Consider the following 15,498-nt stretch of genomic DNA (forward strand, 5'->3'; position numbering starts at 1 on the left):
ATTTTCAAGCCTCATTTTTGATTTGTTAGCAGATGACTCCATAGTGGTCCCTCAGTCAATGGATCCTTTTAGTGTGAGGATATTTTAAGTGAGTTCAGCCTTAAAATTCCTACTCCAAACAAATCTTCATAAGTCATGCTCATTTGTGGGGAATGGGGTCAATTGTAGAAATTTACTTTTCTAGTTCTTTTTAAGAAACTTTAAAAGATATATAATAGCCAGTAGTTATTGACAGTTTGATGCATGTCATGCACTATTTTAAGTACATATGTAAGTTAATTTAATTCTCATAACACTTCTAAGAGATAGGTACAATGATCATTTTCATCATAGATATGGGAAACTAAAGCAAGCCACACACAGTGAATAAGTGAAGGAACCAGGATTTAAATTGAGACAGTTGGATTTCTGAACTTACACCCTGAAGTGAACTCTGAGCTATATTTTTACTACCACCAAGGAGATAAGTCAGTTCCAAGCCATTCAATCAATATAAATTACGTTTTCAGCAACCTTAAGTTTTAAGGGACAGAAGGACAAAAAGGAGAAGAGTTAGATGGTAGAAATTTTTGGCTAAATCTACAGTTATGAGAATTAAAAACTGTATTCACTTACCGTCTTACACGACTCTTGATTTTCTTGCTAGAACACCTGATGCTCTGGAAGGCACAAAGATGCAGAAAGATGATAAGATATAACTTAGAAGGAACATTACAGAATTTACAGTTTCGTGCTGCTATGCTGAGCATTCTGTGTCACGAAGGTAAGCTTTTTTTGGTGGATTTTAACATCTATGATAATCATTTAATGAGAATGGGCATTCGGATTTTTCTGCTATTGACATTATGATGTCATATTCTAGTAGGGTAAGACCTTATGTCTATTTTAAAGCAGAAAAATAAATCCTTTGATTAGTTTTCCCTACTGTGTGTAGAACTTGCATTATGAAATGTGTGGCATAATGGTTCTCAGAGTGTGGTCTGGGAACCCCTAGGGGGTCCTTAAGACCCCTTCAGGAAGTCCATAAGGCAAAGGCTATTTTAATAGAGGTACTAGGATGCTATTGGGCTTCTTCACTTGCATTCTCTCAGGAGCACACAGTGGAGTTTTCCAGAGGCAGTAAGTTGAATGCAGATGCAGACCTGAGAATCAGTTGACTTTTATTAAGCCAAACTTTAAAGAGATTTGCAAAATGTAAAACATTGCCACTTTTCTCATTAAATTATTTTTGTTTTGGAAAAATACTTATTTTTCATAAAAATATGTTGTTCGTGTTAACCCATTAATATGTAATGGGTTTATTACTATCATTTAAAAATAAATACTCTCAAATAATCAGTTTTAACTTGTAATCCATTCCATATTGATAGGTATAACTCATGTAAACAAAAGCTCTTTAAGATCTTCTCTGAATTTAAAAGTGTAGAGGACCAAAAAGTGTGAGAACAGCTGATACAGAGAGACTGGAACATATCCAAGTCCTAGCGTCTAAGATCATGATTTCAACTCTGTGTATGTGCTGAAATATTTATAGCTTGGAATATATTCACTTAATTATTCACGTATTCAGTGGATATTTATTGAACACTTGCTGTGTGCCAGGTTCTGGGTGAAGCATTGGGGGTACAAAGGGAGCAAAACAGCCAGCTTTCATTCATTCATGCAGCTTTCCCTTTATCAGCTATACCCAGGGTCTACTCTAGTCTTAGTAGAGGTTCCAAAGGGTTTATAATCTAGAGAGGCAAGACACCTGTGTGGAATCTTTTAAGCAAATCAGTTGCAATGTCATCATTAGCAGTTCTCATGATGTTAGAAGCTCAGAAAAAGGAGAAATAAGCATGGGCTGGTATGATAAGGGATTCTGGAACTGGTCTTAAACCCAGAAGGACAGGCAGGCTTAAGAGAGGCTCAATTGAGAGGAAGGGGCCAGGCTGGCTGGTGGGTGAGATGAGCAGGCTTGTGAAGGTGAGATCATTGCTCACTGTTGGGATGTAGGGAAGGGAAGGGGCCTGCCTAATGGAAGAGTCTTATGGAGGGGAACTCCTGGTCCAAGACTGGGTTTTTTTTTATGTAGTTGATGGAAACCTCCTATGTCTTCTAAGCTGCTGATCATCATTTTTTCTCTCTTGAGAATCATTACAAGTCTATGCCATCATTCAGTATTTCCCAGACTTGCCAGATGCTGAAGTTTCCCACATAACACGAATTATCTGGAAGTACTTGTTAAAGACACAAGTTCCAGGGCTCCATCCAAGATGTACTGATCTGGGGAGGGGCCTAGGGTTCTGCATCTTTATTAGGCATACTAGGGGATTTTCTTTTTAATAATTATATGCAAGTTTGAGAAATATAACTCAACCCATTACCAATGGTTCCATCTCTGATGAAGCACACTGATGAGAAACTTAAAAAAATAAAAAAAACCACTGTGACCTAATTAATAATAACAGCAAAATGATAAAAACAAAGATAAACTAACAATAATTAGAATTAAATTAGGAGAGTTTTTGGTCCATACTTACTACTTCAGTTGCACCATTTTTTCCATAGCCCAAGAATCAGCTAGGAAAATAACATCTGGCTCCATTAACAGTGTTTTGCTAGTTTCAAGATGCCAAGAACACAACATTGCAAACTTAGGGGTGTGTTTATTGGTGGAGTGGAGGTGGAAGAGTGACATGGCTTGCTTTGGAGAAAAAGGTAACATTTGTGATTGCTTTGGGCTGTCACTGTTTGCTCAGATCACAGCCAAAGTTGAGGGCATCCCATTGAGGCTACATGGGAAATAATTCTCTTATCTCTGCTTAACTGGAAACTTTGGGAGGAAGCAGAGAAACAAAATCACACGAGGGCTCTCATTATTCCTGAGAACTTCCTAAGTAAATGCGAAGTATGTGATGTTTGATTCCACAGGAAAATCAATTTCGTTTTACTGAGAAGGTGTTGGTGTTTTTCCACTTGTGAAACCATGGACTCCACGTCTTGGAGGCTCACAGGGCCAGAAAATCTGTGAGAGGCATTTGGCTTTACTGCTTACTCTCTCTGCTCTTCCTCACACAACCACTCCCAGAGGGAACTTGGAGCTGCCTCTGGCACTGGCTTGCTGTGTGACCTTGGGCAAGCCCCTTGCGCTTTTTGGGCCTCAGCTTCCCTATTTGTTTGAAAAAAGGCGTGCTTTTAATTTGTTGTATTGAACTACTTGCTAATAATCTAATACCTCAATTCGGTTTCTCCTGAGAGCAAAGCCTAAGGCAAGGATTTCGGTGAGAAGTTTATTTGGGAGGTGACCCCAGGAAGTAGAAAGGAAGGAAGGGAGAAAAACCAGTAAAGACTATGTCAGTGAACTGGTCACTGTTGTGGGCAGCTGGAGCTCAGTCCCTAAGGGACCCTCTTTCAATCCACGTAGTTCAGTGGTTCTTAACTGAGTGATTTTTCTCTCTCAGTGGCGTTTTGCAGTGTTTAGAGATGGTTACGGTTGTCACAACTGGGAAGTGCTACTGGCATCCAGGATGCTGCTAAACATCCTGCAACACACAGGACAGCCCCTCACAACAAATCATTTTTCAACCCAAAATATCAGTGGTGCTAATGTTGAGAAACCTGCCTCAGAATTGTCCCTTCTATGGATGATAAGCCTAGAGCATCTATCCATCAACTCTCACCCTCTCTGGGTAAGCATTGCCTCTGGGAGTGTGAATGGATTCAGACCAGCAGGCTGCGCTTGAATTAGGGCTGAGCAGCCTTCAGTGGGTTTGGGAAAAACCCTGAAGCGAAAAAGCAGAGAGACACACATAGGTGGGGCACAGGCCATGTGCAAGAAATAGCCTGATGTGTGCGGAAGTCAGGCCAAGGTCGAGGGGTTGTGGCTAAGTGTAATTTTCCTAGCTGAGCAATGATTCTGGGCTGTGAAGAGTATGGTACAATTGAAAATAAAATTATAAACCCCAAACTTCCGTAAATTAATTTGACTGTGAAAATGGTTAAAGGCTGCAAATCCAGTATAGTACAAAGCTGCTATGTGGTGAAATGGTTAAAAACATGGTATCTGGGCCAAGACTAGCTGCCTTAAAATTCTGCTTCCAACACTTTTTAGCATTGTGACCTTTGGTAAATTAATTAATTTCTCTGGTTCTCAGCTTTCTCACCTAGAAAATAGAGTTAATAATGGTTGCCACCTCATAAAGTTGCTCTGAGGGTTAAATTTTATTTGTATATGTATGTGTATGTATATATATCTATATATTAATGTAACATATATATTTAATGCAAGATACATAAACTACTTAATGTAACATATTAACAGTACTTGGCATTTGGTGAGCTGACTGACTGGTTGACTGTTATCATCATCCCGGGGCTTGGGTTCTGGGCTTGGGAAAATGCAGCATTAATCTAGTTTGGCATAATTGTACCCATTTTGCAGATGATTAAACAGATTCAGCAAGGTTAAGTGACTTTTTCAAGAACTTATAACAAAATAGCAGATGTATGATTGGAATTGTGGCTCTAGTGCCCACACTGTCTCCAGTTCATCACAGTGGTTTCATAAAATATTCAGTTGCATCGTTTAGAGCCAGCGGCTTATTGGATAGGAATCGGAGGTGAGAAAATTGAAAAGTCCAAACCATTGATTCACTTTGAATTGATTGGCATCCTTTAGTTTACTTTTAGGAACTTCTTTTTTAAAACAAGGAAACAAAAATAGGTCATTGTTTAAGGCCCCTTTTGGAAGGTAACAGTGAAAGGTGCTTTGGGCAGATCAGTTTTCATGGTGTGTGATGGATATTACTGGTGCTTGCCAGAAAAGACCTCCCATCATAGTACAGCATGCAGTCCCATATATGGGGTACTCCTGACATGTGTCCCATTTAGAATTCCCTGGAGTTTGGGTTGTCTGTCCAAATACTGCTTTAATACTGACTTCACATTTGGACACTTTGTAGCTAAAATTTCATTAACTGAAAAGTAGACTTCCCCAGAATTTATTCCCTATTTTATTTTAAGAGAAAGGGAGAACTCATTTTTTTAAAAAAATCTAGAATTAATCAGTTTCTTGGAGCAGTCTGGTCAGTTGAATTCATCTCAATATGTACGTTTCAGGCTCCCGCTATGTGCCAGAACCTGGGACAGAGTTGTACACAAGACAGAACACTAACCCTAGAAGAAGCCACATAGACTCTGTTAGTGTGTTATTTTTCCAGTTGTAAGGACTCTTTTTTTTTTTTTTTCCAGTTGTAAGAGCTATTTTTCCAGTTGTAAGGGTCTCTACCCTCCCAGCTCAACTCAGGAAATACTCAATGTTAGGAAACTACTTGAATAGACAACCCCAATTTCAGGGAACTCAGGAGCTCCCTCAGCCTGCTGTAAGGATACATGTAGAAAAAAAGGAAGACTAGAATCCCGGTCACACAGATAGATCCCTAAAAGACTGGCTCATCATGGGAGCACTGGAAGGCTCACGGCACTCCCGGAGCACTGCCTGACTACTGCTACTGTCTCAGCTACCACTAACACGTTTCTCTTTAATGACAGTCATGCCTGTTAAGGGTCAGGCACTGTGCCACTCTCCAGTTCTGATCATTTGTCCCTTTTTCATATTGTCTTCTACTTCTTGGCTATTACTCTGCCTTCCTTTACATGTGTGCTTTGGCTTCTGGCTCTTTAATAATTTCTCAGCTTGCTGTGCCTGGATTACAAATGTTACAGAATATCCGATTGGCCCACTTCGTTGACTCATTTAACCAGTATTTATGGTCCTCCTGTTATATGCCAATGTTGAACTAGGTTCTGGGGATTTCAAATTTAATGAGAGTGGTGAGTCCTAAAGTGTGTGTGAGTGTGTTAGAAAGAGAGAGAGAGGATGTGTGAGTGAGCTAGACCAGTACACTAACATGATCCAGTTTTCACTTTAAGAAGATCATTTTTCATGAATGGAGAATGCATGAGGGATGCGGAGGAGGGAGCAAGAAAGTGATGAGAGCAGGAGGAGCCTATTCTGGTAATCCAGGTGAGGATGATAGTTTGGATCACAGTGCTGATAGTAGAAATGAAGAAAAGAGGAAAAATATGAGAGTTTATTATTGGTTGCTTGGATTTTGGATATTAGTGAAAGGGTGATTTCTGGTTTGAGCAGTCGAGTTGATGGGGTGACAATTTTTGAGGGGGTTAGAGAATGGGAGGCAGGGAGGGGAACAGAAGATGTTAAAATTAAAAGTTTGGGACAGTTTTTTTTCTTTTTCATCTTTTTTAAATTAAGGTATAGTTGATTTACAATGTTGTGTTAGTTTCAGGTGTACAGCAAAGTGATTCAGTTATACATACACATATATATAAAGTTTTGGATATTTTAAACTTGAAATAACAGGGGAAATTAATTTGAGTTTGGAAGAGTGGATCTCAGAGGAGCTGTCTAGAGTGGAGATAAAATTTGGTAGTTCTAGCATATAGATGGCACTTACAGCCATGGTTATGAAAGAGATAATGGAAGGAAAGACCATAGAGGGAGACCAGAAAGATCCTCCAAAGAACCCTAAGTTTGGAGGTGAGGAGGAGCCATCTAGGTGATGGACTGAGACTGAGGAGGATGTCCCAGTGCAGTGAGAGAAAAAAACCAGGTGATTGTGATGTTATGGAAGCTGAGAGAGAAGCATGTGTCAGGGAAGAAGTATTCAACTGTGACAAATACTGAGAGATTGAGAAAGATGAGGACAAAATGAGTCCATTGGATTTAGAAACATGGAGGTTATTGATTGATTATCTCAACAAGAGCAGTTTCTGTTGAGTGGTGGGGGTTGGAAGGCAGAGTAGAGAATATTGAGAATAAAAGTTTGAAGCAAAATTTCCCATTTGTCCCACACTTAGTCTTATCCTGCTGTCCCTACCATAGTAGCAAGCAGTGTCATGAATTTTGTGTGTATCCTTTTGATTCATTTGAAATACACATATAGAGATAAATATCCAGTACTTTCTCTGCATTTAAAAAATTTCTAGAAAAATACAGTAAGTTGAAAAGCAGTTAAGAGGAAGCAAGAATTTGGAAGTATTGTGTGTCCATAACTCTAGGCAAGTTTGGCTACGAGTGGGGGATAGAGGATGGTGCGGAGGGGTCAAGACTTGCCTTTTTAATAAGAGCGGATACTTGAGCATGTTTGCCAGTTGGTAGAGAGGGAGACCAACGATATTCCAGAAGGGGCATAACTGGCGAGTGAAGTCTTTCAGAAGGCAAGGATGGATCCATGGGATGGAATTCAAAGCCCAAGAGGAGGGTTGGCCTTTGTTAGGCCCAAGGACACTTCCTCTATCATGGTAGGTTAAAACAAGGAGAACATGAGTACAAATACCCAAGGCTTGAGCATGGGTGGTGAGAAGCTGAAGGAGTAGTTTGCTTCTGGTGACTTGTGTTTTTCTCAACTTAGTATGAGGCAGGGTCATCAGCTGACACTGTGGGTGGGAGATGTGGGAGGCATAAGGAGAGAGGTTATTCACCTCTACAAGTGAGGAGGTGAGCCTGGGAGAGAAAGATGTTTAGTTCCCTAGGGAGATGTGAGAACCCATTGGTACTTGGGACTGTTACATTCACGTGACCTCATCAGCTCAGTTGTGTGTACATGTGATTGTTTTTTCCAGCAACATACAGCTGCTTGCAGCCAGCCTCAGATGGAGGGGGCTGTGTGTGAGGAAGATGAGGCTATTTCCTAGGAAGTAATTAAAATGAAGCTCATGAAATCATGGATGGGCAGGAAGGAAGTCAAAGGAGATTAAGGGATGATGAAAAAATGGTAGAGATGGAAGCATAAGGTCAAAGAATTGTGGTAGTAGGGTTGGTTAGAGCTGTTCTGGAACATGTGATTTGGAGTGATGGGAGGTGGTGGTCAGAATAGGGGTGTTTAAGTTGATATTTCACAAATAATATATTGTTTTGTTGGAGGAGAGATCCAGGATGTAACCGTGAGAGTGGGTAGCTAATAGAATGGAGGACAAGGTGAAGGACCTGAGAGACCAGGGCACTGGATGTTTCATTGTGTGGATGTTGAGCCCAGTGAGAATGATACAGAAGTTGGGGTGAAGAGGAAAACTGAGCCAGGAGCTCAGGTCTTTAAGGATTAATGGAGTGGTCAGGAGATTAGTACATACAGCAACAAGGGGGAGGTGTGAGTTCATAAGAGCCTGAGTGTTTTATTCTTACATGAGGAAGGGTGTGGGAGAAGAAATGGGGAACAAGGAGGACACCTACCCCATTTCAAGACTGCTGGTGTGGGCTGTGGGAGAACGAAGCGCCTCCACGTGGGAGGCCACAGGAGGAATTGTGTCTCAGAACAGCCAGATTACAACTAAAGCAAAAAGGTTAAAAGGCTATTCGCCAAGAAAAGTTGATAATTTATTGAAGTTTGCTGACCCCAGAGTAGGATTTTCAGAGGGTTACAGTGGAAGGGTTTGTTAAGGAGGGACTGAGTTAGATTAGGAGGTGTGCAAAGCAGCATGGAGGTCTGCGCCCACTTGCTCCCTGTCGTCCCTGCAGAGCCAAGTTTGTACTCCAGACTAATTCATAAGTAACTGACCATTCTGTAGGCTTGACCAGGGGCAACCTATCCCTGGTCAAATCCCCTAAAGTCAGATGGTTGTCACTTGGGTACAGAATGTGGCTTCCTATGCTTAAGCTACCTAGAACTGTTTCCCTCAGCAAAGGCTGGTAGGATAGGTTAGGTACTCTTGAGGCAGTAAATTCCTGTACAAAACCTTAAATAATCCCAGCCTCTTTTCAGAACAGCTGTCATCTTGATAGCATGGTCAATAGCTGATGTTTAAACCTGCTTAGTTAATATGACAATATTTCTAAAGTCTAGCTCATATTAGTGTTGGCAGTTTCCAGCATAGATACGTGATTAAGTTATTTTTAAATGCCAAATAAAGTGTCAATGAGATGTCATCTAATCCCCCTTAGATTAGCAAAAATAATAAAAATCGGTAGTACTCATAGCTGGTGAAAGCATGGAAGGAAGGTGGGCACTACTATACACTATTGGGTGGATAGCGAACTGGTTCAGAATTTATGGGTGTACTTTATGATATCTGTTAAAATCTTAAGTATTCATATCCACTGACATTAAATTTACTTCCAGGAGTCTAACCTATAAAAATTTCCCACTGTATCTTAGTCACATAAAGATGTATTTTTCAGGAATGTTGATTGTAGTACTGTTGAAATAACAAAAAACTTAAATGTTTGTTCATCCATGGAGAGGAAAATGGTTTGAAAATTAACTCTTTACAAAGAAGTATTAGACAGTAATTTAAAAGAATGAAGAACAACAACCAAGAGATCTGTCAGCATTGACATAAGAGGATGTTTTTGCTGTATTATTAAGGAAAAATAAATTGCAGATACATATGTATCATTATTGCACTTTTTGTAGAAGAAAGTGTATATGTATTGTATGTGTTTCACCAATTTTAAGGCTTAACATTTTTTATATTTTCATGTCTCTGAAATCAAGATGTGCCTTACAGTGTGTGGTGTGTTACAGTAGAATTCACAGTAGTATTTTTTTCTCTCTTTCTTGGCACAGAAATTAGTGGTGCATTTTACAATTGACAGAGACCTAAGCATGATGAAATATGGTAAATAAATAGACAAGTAGAGAGTAGGAAAGAAAGATAAAAAGGTATGAGCATAGGAAAAAAGATACCCATCAAATAGTTATTTGAAGTTAACCTTTAGGGGGATTTAAATGACAGTGTGTGGGTGTTTTCCTTCTTCTTTCAAATATTTCTAAATTTATTTAAAATTTTCAAATGAGATAAAAATGTCCAAATCTTAAGTAAACAGTTTGATGAGTTTTCATGCATGTATATAACCTGTATAATCATCACTCAGAACAGCTTTAGAATATTTCCATCACTCCAGAAGTTTCCTTCATATCCAGTCACCCACTAACGTAAACCCTGTTTTGACTTCTATGAACAGATTAGTTTGCCCATTCTGAACATTATATAAATACAACGATATATGAATGTATCCATTCATCAAATGCAATGAAATGGAATGTACTCTTTTGTAAATCTGTCTTCTTTTGCTTAATAAACTGTGTTTGAGATTCATTCATATTATTGTATGTGGCAGTAGCTTTTTTAATCCCCCATTTTTGCTGCCTAAGTACTCTGTATGAATATACCACTATTTATCCATTTTTCTGTTGAGTGACATTTGAATTCTTTTAATTTGGGACTATTGTGAATAAAGGTACTACATTCTTCTACCTGTCATTTTGTGGACATACGACCTCAGTTCCCTTAAGTTTATGCCTAGGAGTAGAATGGTTGAGTTACATACAGGGCAAACACATGCTTAGCTTCAGTAGGTATTACCAGTTTTCTAAAGTCTACCATTTTCACTTCTCTCAGCAATTTATGAGATTTCTAGTTGCTTCAAATTCTCACTCATATTTGATATTGTCAGTCATCCTAATGTTAGCAATTCTGATGCATGTAATATCTCATTGTGGCTTTAATTTCCATATCCCTGACTACTAATGATACCAAACGCCTTTTCATATCCTTATTGGCCATTTGGATATTCTTTTTTGAAGTCCTGTTCAATTCTTTTGCCCACTTAAAAATTAGATTGGTTTGTCTTTTCAATTTATGGGAGTTTCTGTACATTGTAGATGTGAATTCTTTGTCATATATATATGTAGCAAACATCTTCCCAAATATCTCTGGCATTTCTATTCACTTTCATAATGGTGTCTTTTGATGAACAGAAGTTCATAGTTTAAATGAATACCAATACCACAGCTTTTATGGTTGTGTCTTTCATATCGTATGGAAGCCATTTTTGCCTACCTCAAGATCGTGAAGGTATTCTTCTGTATTTTATTCCAGAAGTTTAATGCTTTATTATTTACATGTAGGTCCATGGTCCATCTCAAATAGATTTTTATGTATGGTGCAAGATAGGGGGTAAAAATTCATTTTTAATACTATTGTTTCAGCATCATTTATTAAAAAGAACCATTGTTTCTCCACTGAGCCTTTTGTCACAATTCAAATGATCGTGTGTGTGGCTGTACGGTTAGACCCTACTGCTTTGATTATCTTAACTTTATAGTGAATTGAAATCTGATATTGTTAAGTCTTGCAGTGTGTTCATTTTCTTTAAGGCTGTCTTATTTATTCTAGGTTTTTTGCATTTCCAAATAGATTTCACAGTCAGTTTGCCAATTTTGCCATATAAAATATCTACAGGGATTTTAATGAGGATAAAATTTATTCTTATAGGTCAATTTTGGGGAAAAATTACATCATAATATATTGAGTCTTCCAATTCAGATACCTGAAATATCTCTCCATTTAACTCTTTGATTTCTCTTAGCAATGTTTTATAATTTTCAGTGCAGAGGTCTTGTACATCTTTCATTAGATTTAGTCCTAGATATTTGATATTTTGGGTTACTACTTATTGTACATAGTATATTTTTCTGAATTTTGTTTTCTAATTGTTAATAGTATGTAGAAATATAATTGATTTTTATATGTCGACTTTGTATCCAGAAACCTTGCTAAGTTTGTAGACTGTTTACAGTCTTATAATTAAAATATTTGTATCATCTATTAATAAAGACAGTTTCACTTCTTTTCTGAGCTTTGCACAATTTACTTCTTTTGCTTCCCTTATTGCTTTGGCTTGGACTGCCAGTACAGTGTTGCATGAAAGTACCAGTAATGGACATACTTGTCTTGTTCCCTACCAGTGGGCAAATGTAAATGTTCAGTGCTTCACCACTGAGCATGATTTTAATTGTAGGCTTTTATAAATATAATTCTTTTGTTTCTTAGTGTGAAATATTCAAAATAATGATGAGTGTTAGTGAGGAATACTTCTCTTTTCCAGATGTTTCTTTCACATGCAGGAAGTTCAGTTTGGATAGCATCATGTCTCTTTTTGCTCTTCGGTTCATTCTGCCATGGGGTAGTGGCATGGGCTTATCTGCTTGGTAAATCTGAGATGAATACAGTGGGACTGTTTCTCTCAACTGCTCCTTTATTTTCCTCTTGGTGGACCCATGTTCTTGTCCAGGATTCAGGAATGCTACAACAGTCAGTTCCCTCTAGATGAGGGATTTAGCTGGAAGGGCTGGTGTATTTGGCTTTCAAGTCAAGACACATCATCCAACTTAGCCTTTTACAATCACAGAGTTGAAACTTTTATTTCCCATCTATCTTAATTTTTGTTTTAATTTTCAGTCTGTTTCAGAGCCTGAGTGCAGAAAGGAGGGGCTTACTATTTGTTGTCCCCTCCTAACCCTGAAACTTTAACAGTGGTATCAAGGAATACATACACTTTTTTGTTGCATTATTTTTAGATAAAACAAGTTTGTCACAAATATATTTTTTTAATATATAAATCCTTAAGAAATTTTTTTAAAGATCTTATTTATTAATTTTTTTGTTGTGGGGGAGGTAGTTTATTTTTCTAATGGAGGTACCCAGGACCTCATGCATACTGGCATACACTCTACCACTAAGCTATACCCTCCCCCCAACAAAGAATTTTAAAGATATATGAAGCTAAGATATCTTCAAGGTATGATTTTCATGAACCACTTGAGCACCGTTCTTTATTCTGCTTATCCTGGCCCTTTTGCCATTCCCCTTTCCTTCTCTCCACTGTCCTGTTGCACCCTAGCCAGGTTTCATCCCCTTCCCTCCTTGAAGGCTCTGCTGGCCTCTCTCTCAGCACCACCACATCTGCTCAGCTGATTTGTCCTATGGATCTCCTACTTCCCTAATGGGTCAAGACTGAGAGGCCCTGCCAAGTCAAATTCCTTATCACAGAAGCTCCACCCCTTCGTTAGACCTTCCTACAATAGGCTCTGAAGTCAATTAACCTCTCAGGGCCTCATTTCCATAACTTTTAAGTTGGAGATAGTAAATAGGACCAACCTCATAGGATACCTGTGAAGATTAAAGAGTTATTTGGATGTAAAAGCACTTAGATTAATGTCTGGCTCAGTGTGCTCTCATTTACATGTTAGCTACTATTGTTAGCTGATACGATCACATTTGTTGGGCTTTTTAATGTATCATATTAAATATCATATATTTTCTACTTTTATCAAGATATTTTGGGTATGTATAACTTATTTTCCAAATTAGTTTTTAAGCTGTATAAAAGCACATCTGAGTCTTGTACTTGCATTTCTTTTGTGCTAGTTAAATTTACTGTCTGTAATAGAACAGCAAAATGATAATATTGGAATATCCGTATTTTTTTTCCACCTGTATTTCTCAAATACCATTAGCCTGATCCTTTTTGAAGTGGTGATATTTTGGGGATAATGGATAACTCTATTATGTGGAGATTTTACTTCTTTAAATATTCAAAGAAAGAGATGAAGAAAGCTTCTGTCAAGAAATAGAATAAAAACTAATTTGGTTCCTGAAAATCTGGGTTAGAGTCCTGGTTTTTTCATTTAGTATTTATTAGCTAGGTGATTTTCATCTTTGATTCTCAGTAAAATAGGGACAGTAAGGCCTCTTTTTTAATGCAGCCTTTAGCTTTCTTCTGTATTTTTAATATTCAGATTAAAAATAGCAAGAAATCTTATTTACTGAAAAAAAGTACTACTTAAAAATAGCTAGACTACCAGAATACTGTAAATCTGTACCACGACCACTAGTACGCATGCGTGTGTTACGTATGACATGTTGAGTTAACAATTCCAGAAAAGATTATAGACCAATGTTTACCAAAGAAGATTCCCTGGAGGTGCTAATAGATGCTCCTGGGTTGGGGAGAGGGTTAGAATAAATGAAAAACTTGCAGAACTTCAACATCCACAAAATGATAATCAGTTGCTTTGCATGAGGCATAGTTTGCACTTTTATGGACAAGAACTATTTGCATTACTGTCACATTTTTACAACTTTCAGGGTTGTAAAAAATATCAGAGACCACAAAAGCTTGAAATAATTTGAATTTATGAGCTAGTCAGTAATTTCACTAAATTGTAGTCTTTCACAATCTTTCACTGTTTTCTCAAATAGAATGCTATTCTTGCTAATCTTGTATTTAAAAGGAGCGTTGAATTAAGTATTTTAAAAATATGTGAATATAGAGTTCATTGACTGAGTATTTGGATAGAATATTTTCAGTTTAAAAGAGATTTGAACTAAAAAGAAAAAAATTCAATGTAGGAAGTTTTTTTTTAAAAGGTGATTTCATATTCTATTCAAGTTAATAAATATTTCATGAGTAACTACCATGTGATTCAAAGAGGAATAATAATGATATCTTGTCTTTATTGGGTGCCAATAATCTGCTACTCACAGTGTTGGGTTTGGCCCCATGTTTGAATAGGACCTCATGTCTGATAGTATATTTCTGGAAGTCTGGATAATTCAGTCCAGAAAATAGCCATAAAAGGGTTTTCATAATTCACATAAAATTCACTTAAAGTCCCCTTTACTGGTATAATTGGAAGATATGTTTTCGTGCCCCTTCAGTCACCATCTAGTCTCTGTATCCAGACTCCCCTGGGTAGCTGATTGAAGAAAAATATACAAATCTAAGAACAAATCATAATTTTCTTGGAGCAGTGCATTCTGAATTCCCATTTTAGAAAGAGATATTCATTAAAAACCTTTTAATTATTGTAAAGAAGTTCAAATCCTCACATCTCAAACCTCTTTTATTTAAAACAAGATCTTTGCTGTGTTTTTACATAACTAAAAATCCATTAATGTGTTTTTCCCAAAACAAAAAACTCTGTCCTCAAAGGTTAATTCAGGCTTCTCACTTAGAACGCTCCTGGCAGCCTTCTATCTAACTCAAGTCATCAAGATTTAATCATAATAAAAAATAAATACAATACAAGAGATGTGTTTGAGTGTGAGGCACTGTATTGCCACTGGATTGAGTTGGGCCAATTATAAGGGTGTGTAGGGCTTTCACAGAACCCCAAGCTAAGGGGTCCAAGTTGTGATTTTAAAATTATTCTGTTTTATTCATGGTTCTGTCTCTTCTTACTAGAAGCTATTCCTTCTCATTGTTTTTGGTGGATTTGCCTCTGAAGTCTTCTTCTTTGAGTTTGTTACTTGTATTGTTAGAATAGATGCTGCCGTGGTCAAAGCCCATGCCCTGGCCCATAGTACCTGTCACTCAGGATTCACAGACGTATTTTATATGCGATTCCAACATAATGGATACTTTCTTCTCACAGTTAACAATATTGAGAAGTTCAGATAGAGCCAGTGGCCTGATGGTTCTCTTTGTGGGTGAATTTAGGATATATATATGTGGTATGTAAATATGTACATCTGAACATGTATGAAGTCACCAGTACTATATAGCAGATTCGGCAAGTATTTTCTATAAAGGCCCAAACAGTAACTGTTTCAGGCTTAGCAGGCCATAGGGTCTCTCTTGCTTCCTGTTGTGACTACACAAAACAGCCATAGACTGTGTGTAAAAGAAAGGACACACAGTAAAAAAAAAAG

At 37.7% G+C, this 15,498-nt stretch overlaps 1 long non-coding RNA gene across 1 annotated transcript in view; it reads left to right on the plus strand.

Moving 5' to 3' along the window:
- LOC141577484 (uncharacterized) overlaps nt 1-15,498 on the plus strand; it is a 74,191-nt gene that overhangs the window by 48,814 nt on the left and 9,879 nt on the right. Inside the window, exon 2 of the long non-coding RNA XR_012506526.1 lies at nt 647-763. This is a non-coding gene — a long non-coding RNA (uncharacterized LOC141577484). The remainder of the gene's footprint in view (nt 1-646; nt 764-15,498) is intronic.

The sequence above is a fragment of the Camelus bactrianus genome, chromosome 4 (assembly GCF_048773025.1).
Source record: "Camelus bactrianus isolate YW-2024 breed Bactrian camel chromosome 4, ASM4877302v1, whole genome shotgun sequence".
Lineage (NCBI taxonomy): Eukaryota > Metazoa > Chordata > Mammalia > Artiodactyla > Camelidae > Camelus > Camelus bactrianus.